Raw genomic sequence first — 6,656 nt, forward strand, 5'->3', positions numbered from 1 at the left:
AAGATCGAAAGTTGATGTATCAACTTCCCTGTTATACAATTTTGGATGGAAGGTTGTACCGAAGGGGATATTCCATGCCGTTACTCAGGTACGTAACCCCTCCCGAAGCTAAGAAAATCATTGAAGAAATTCATGAAGGGTTCTGCGGAGATCACACTGGGGGGCATAGCCTGTCCAAGAAGATCATACGCAAGGGATATTTCTGGCCAACCATTAAAACAGATTATTTCGAGTATGTGAAGAAATACGACAAATGCCAGAGATTCGCCACGATACCCCGAGCCCCACCCTCCGAGCTGACCATGTTGACATCCCCATGGCCTTTCGCGGTATGGGGCATCGACCTCATAGGCTCTCTCCCGACTGGCAAAGGCGGAGTGAAATATGTTGTAGTCGCCATGGATTACTTCACAAAATGGACGGAGGCTGAACCGTTGGCAACTATAACCTCAAAGAAGATCCTTGATTTCGTTGTAAAGAGCATCGTGTGCCGATACGGAGTACCGAGGAAGATTGTATCTGACAACGGAACCCAGTTCGATTGCGACCTATTCACCAACTTTTGTGAAAAGAACGGTATAATAAAGAGTTTTTCATCAGTGGCTCACCCTCAAGCGAATGGCCAGGTCGAAGCTGTGAACAAAACTCTCAAGAGTTCTCTAAAGAAAAAGTTGGAGGAAGCAAAGGGACGGTGGCCCAAAGAATTGCCCCAAGTCCTTTGGGGATACAGGACAACGGCTCGAACCTCGACAGGACATACCCCGTTCTCTCTAGCATACGGCTGCGAGGCAATGTTGCCCATAGAAGTCGAAATCCCAACGATCCGAACTCAGATTTACGACCAAAGTTCAAACCATACTCAGCTCGAGGAAACCTTAGACTTGATTGAAGAAAAAAGAGAAGAGGCTCAGCTGAGAAATGCTGCCTACCAACAACGGACTACCAGATATTTCAGCAAGAGGGTTCGAGATCGAAAATTCGGAATGGGAGATTTGGTGTTAAGACGCGTATTCTTGGCAACTCGAGATCCGGCAGCTGGAGTGCTCGGGCCGAACTGGGAAGGACCGTACCAGATAGAGTCAGTCATCCGACCTGGTGTGTACAAACTTGCGAGATTGGACGGGAGCCTAGTACCGCGAGCATGGAATGGCGAACACCTTATACCTTACTATCAGTAGTGTAGGAAAAGTGTTGCCTATAACCATGAGTTCCTATTTGTATTAGTTTGTTTGTTTTTGAATTTCATCAAATAAAAGATCCATTTCGTTCAAATATGTTATTTCTTTTTATTTTTGCAATCTCTCTTAATTTAATAACCTATGGTCACACTCATAGGATATTAAGGGGGCATCATTGGTACATATACCATTAGCTTAAAAAATAAAATAACATATACAAAAAAAAAACACAAAGCATTTGGATATAACCAAATATGCGAGCCTAGATAGTTCGGACATAACCGAATTATCAAAAACATATAAAGTATTTGGATGTAACAAAATACGCGAGCCTAGATAGTTCGGACATAACCGAATTATCAAAAACATATAAAGTATTTGGATGTAACCAAATACGCGAGCTTAGATAGTTCGGACAGAACCAAATTATCAAAAACATATAAAGTATTTGGATATAACCAAATACGCGAGCTGAGATAATTCGGACATAACCGAATTATCAAAAACCGAAAACGTTTGGAGTTAGCCAGATGTGCAAACTTAACAGGTTTGGAACAAACCAGCCAAAAAACTAATCGATGATAAGTAGGAACCTAAACCTACTTTGAGATAAGTCGAGATCGAGGCTGGAATATCTTAAAGAAAATAGTTTCGAACTCTTAACCTCGGAGCAAAAACTGAGGATGAGGAAAAGTGACTGAACAAAAAAGATATAACCAAATCATTCACATTACATACCATATAAGTACTTTCGGGTTCATGGTTAAAGTAATATCCGACCTTGAAAAATAACGAGGTCGGAAGTGGATAATTTGAACAAACTGTGCATGAATGCATTGAGCTTCAAACTTAAATCCACAATATGTTTGTATGAATAAATAAACATAAATGATTCGTTCATAAAAAAATGTGCAAAAAATTTTGAGCCAAGAAATATAAAGCATATATAAGTAATATTTAAAGAAATTGTATCAGCCCCGTGGGCATAAATTAAAATAGTTACAAAAAAAGGGGGACGCAGCCCCAATAAATGATTTCCCTGAGATCAGATTTAAGGAAGAGGAGTCTCCTTGGCCTTCTCAGCATCAGTAGCACCGGACCCCCCAGGACGAATAGCATGACTATCCTTCTGAGCAGCCTCTCGAGCAACTTCACTTGCCTCAAGACGGGCATTCCACCGCTCAACATATGTGGCCTCGAGAGGGCCCAGGAAGCTGGTATCGAGGTCAGCATTATCAGCCCAAAGTTTGTACATGGCTTGGTCGACCGCTTTCTCCTTCTTCTCCTTATACTCATCCAGGAGGCGGGCCTTCTCGCTCTCCATGAAGTCGAAGGTGACAGATTTCTCCTCTTCGAGCTTGGCATTGGCCTTCTCGAGACGAGTCTTCGCCTGTTCAAGCTCGGCATTCTTCTTCTCCAGCTCCTCGAGACGGGTCTTCATTTTTTCAAGTTCAGACTTCGAGTCCTTGACTTCGTCAGCCATCTTAAGCTCGAGATCCTTCGACTTTTGGGCCAGAGACATGCTCATGTGCACCTCGTTGGTCAGCTTATGGTTAAGTTGTGCTGAGACGACAAGGGCCTGAAATACAAAGGACGAATTAGATCGCGAGCTGAGGTACAAACATTTAAAGGAGAATTACGAAGGTTACCGTGGCAGTAAGCTCGATACTCTTGTCGTAAAGAGTATTACAGTCTGAGGCCTTGTGCACGAGGTCCCAATGGTTGGCGCCGAAGCCTGAAAATCTCTGACCCACCCGAGAGAGGACATCCGAGCTGAGCACAGCCCCTTGGGTCCCAGCAGTGCCATCAAGCACGAACTCCTCGATGTGAGGTCGGGTCATCGGCAGTTGGACCTTGGAGACAGAAGGTTTCTTCGGGGGCCGACCGACTGTTATTTGAGTATCGGTCGGAGGAAGCGAGAGGGGGACGGTCGAGCCAGACGCATCAAGCTGGACAGTCGACTCCGTGGCTGTGCTCGCAGTAGTCTGGACCGTGGGGGTCATCTCGTGGCGTCTGGGTACCTTGGATGGTCGGTCGGACCTCCGTGGTATTCTCGAACGTTTGCTTTTCTGGGCTCCAGCTCCCCCATCGCTAAAAAGCACAGCGTCGAGGTCGGGATTCATGGCACCTGCGCAGTTCCAATCTAAGTTAAACAATGATAATAAGTTTGGAAAGAGAGAAGAAAACCAGGTAAAGAAAAAAACCTAACTGGAACTCTCCCCCGAGCTCGAGCTTGGGGACCATGAAATTCCCCCGTCTTCGGAGGAGGCGGGGGGAGTGCCTTCCCTATATGTGGGTGATAACCTCGAAAGGTCCCTATAATCGTTGGTCCCATACTGAACAACTATCCCACTCCACACCTCGTCCGTGGTGTACATGGTGTCGTATTTCCCGAGCCCACTATCAAACCTATGGACACAGTCATCTACCCAACTCCATATGTAGAAGTGGTATCTATCCTGTGGGCACGAGACTAACCTATTGGGCCTGTGTTTTAGTAAGGTGGGGGACCACATTCTCGAGGTAGGGAGGACTTTACCTTCATCCGAATCCGAGCTCGAGGCTTCATCATTAGCCTCATTCCCAGACAGCGGACTCCTCAGGCGAACTGGAAGTGGTGGCCTCGTTTCTCTCCTCGGAGGAAGGGCGCCTATGGGCAGTGGCACCTGCTCCCAGTGTTCATATTTTTTATTGGACCAGTCAAAGGTGGACTGGCCCTCCCCCAAAAGTCTGTACTTTTGGAGTTTATCCTCATGTAAAAGGTATAAGAGAGACCTCCTGCCACGTGGGAGTTGGAGCAGGGTCTCTCTATGCTCCTTCATTGTCTCGTCAGGAGTGGGACGCTGAAAGTTGGCTGAAAGATAACATATTTCTACTAAGTACGGATCTAAGAACTAAAGTCACGAGCACAGAAATAAAGATAACAAGAATACTTACGAATCCGCCTAAACGAATAGTGTCGAGACGGGGACAGACCGTCTGTCCAAAAGAAGGCCCTTTTGAAATCAGGCGGATGATTGGGAAGATCTTCAAAGACCTTCTTCTCCTTGGGATAGCTCGAGAGGTAATAAAAGCCATCCCCTCCCCGAGCTCGGGAGGGGTTACTTTTCAGACAAAAGAGATACAAAATCTCTTGAGGCAAAGGTCCTTTCCACCCCATCTCGTGGTATAAGGACCTCAGGGCATACAACACCCTGTAAGAATTGGTGTTGAGTTGGAATGGAGCCAACCCAATGAAATCAGTGAAGTCTTTGAAAAAAGACTTCAAGGGCAACAGTGCTCCCGCCCTCATGTGTTCCTGGCTCCAGGCCGCGTATTTCACATTGGCGTCGCGGCCCCCAGGGGCGAAGCAACTTCGTTCATGCTCGGCCGGAGCTCGGCACTTCAAGGAGCCTGACAGGCTAAGGCCGTGGAAAGCCAAGATGTCAGTTATCTGACTAGTTGTGGTAACTGAGCCCCAATAGTGCTCGGCCTCAAACATTTCTCTCCTCGGCTGCGAGGAAGAAGGTTCCCTCATTAGAGAAAATTTGAGGTCTCCTGGATGGTATGCGACAGTAACCTTTAATGCAGGATCGAGAGGAATCGGCCTCGGTCCTGAATTGGATTCCGGATAGAGGGCCTCCCGAAGAACTCTCCTCTTCCCCTCTATGACCTCGTCTATCTGGCGGCCGTAGTGAGCTCGAATGTCCTCTTGCTCGCGCGCAAGCTCGTATTCTCTTATCCGACGTTGATTCCGGGCGAACAACGATTCTGGGCTCGGAGATTTTGGCTCGTAAGGGATTGCCAGCAACGACCCCCACCGTCTTTCCAAATTCTGTGACATCTAGCGAGAAAGAAAAAATGGTGAGGGCCATGCATGCAAGAATTGCGAGCTCGAAGTTACGAGCTCGGGGTTAAGGAACAAAACAAGCTATGTATTAAGGCCCTTATTGAAGAGTCAGGACGTGCATTCCACGGGAAAGGAAGGAGAGTGGAAATTTTTTTGAAAATCCCGAAGATCAAGGGAAAAAAGAGTGGCGGTTAACCAGAAAAGGCAGTCTTGGGTTTCGTGCATTTATCAGAGACAAGGTTTTTTACCCGAAAACTTAGTGTACAAGAAACCTCGCCTAAAAAATTTCAAAACCCAGAAAATAGGAACCTCACTCAAACATGAAAACTGGGTATAAGCCAGTGATGTAAATCCAGTATGGAAGTCTAAAAAGCATAAGAGCCTATCGGATCAAAACCTCCTATCATATTATGCTAAGGATGTAAACTAGTATATACACATACACAGCAAGAACAGCATGAATAAAAACTAACAAAATGGAAAACAAAGATTGCATACTTACACAATAATGGCGATTGCAGAGAGATTGTCGATCGAAGAAGAGGTTGCAAATAAGAACTCACGGACTCGAACAAACCAGGGTTTCTTTGTTTCTTTGGCTGAGAAAACATGCATAGAATAGAAACTTTATAGAGAGGTCTCTGGTTTCGTTTTTCTTCTTTTCTTGCTTTTGGTGAACGAAGGTAAAAAAGAAGATGAAGAGTGGGGTCTCGTATATATAGATGGAAAAAGGGGGATTAATCCGGGGCGTTGAATGAAATCCTTGCTAGATCGGACGGATGGGGATCAATGACAAGATGGCGCCGAAAAGGTGGCAGACGGACGATAGTGGACATGTTTCCAAGGTACTCAAGTACCAAAAATGAGCAATACCCAGCTGACGCGTGTCCATTTTCAAAAGTGTGACGGTACAGTTCTCAAAGAAAGTAGTTCAAAAGTTAACTTCTCTTAGGATTCGAACAAATACTTTTGAGGGTGCAAGATGTTATACCCAGATTTCGAGCTATATTAAATATGACCTCGAAAGTTGGATTCACAAACAAGTGGACTCATAAGGTTGGAAGTATGCTCCAGGATTAAATATCGAGCCTGCAGGACATAGATGACCTCGAATATGGTGACCTCGGAGTGTTCATGATCTAGAAAGGTAGCTCCGGAGACGCATTCATCTACAGGAATGACCTCGGATCAGGGGTCCTGAGCTCAACGCACATACGATCTCGAAAGCCATGTGACCTCGGGAGATGTCTCTAGCTCGAAAGATGATGGGAAACCTGGGAAGCTAAAGCCTTAGAGATACATGATAACCACCTTGAATATGTATAAGTGTTGTAAATACGAGATGTAATCCTCATTTATTACTGTAAATCCCCTAGAATCGTGGGATATTATTTAGTCAGTTATACATCCCCCGGTCTTCAGGGGACGTTTCCTTTTATATATGATTATAGGCATTTAAAGCCATTAATTTTATTCACAAAAAGAGTAACTACCCAAAATATGTGGGATAGTATTCTTCAATCTTCTCTATAAATAGAGAGGCCATGCACCATTGTAAGGGACCAAAATTCTGAACCTTGAGAGAAGACTCTAAAGAATTCATGCTGAAGAATTTTCAGAGATAATCTTGAGTTTAATAACAGAGACTC

Source organism: Humulus lupulus, chromosome 1 (assembly GCF_963169125.1).
Source record: "Humulus lupulus chromosome 1, drHumLupu1.1, whole genome shotgun sequence".
In the NCBI taxonomy this organism is placed as follows: Eukaryota; Viridiplantae; Streptophyta; class Magnoliopsida; order Rosales; family Cannabaceae; genus Humulus; species Humulus lupulus.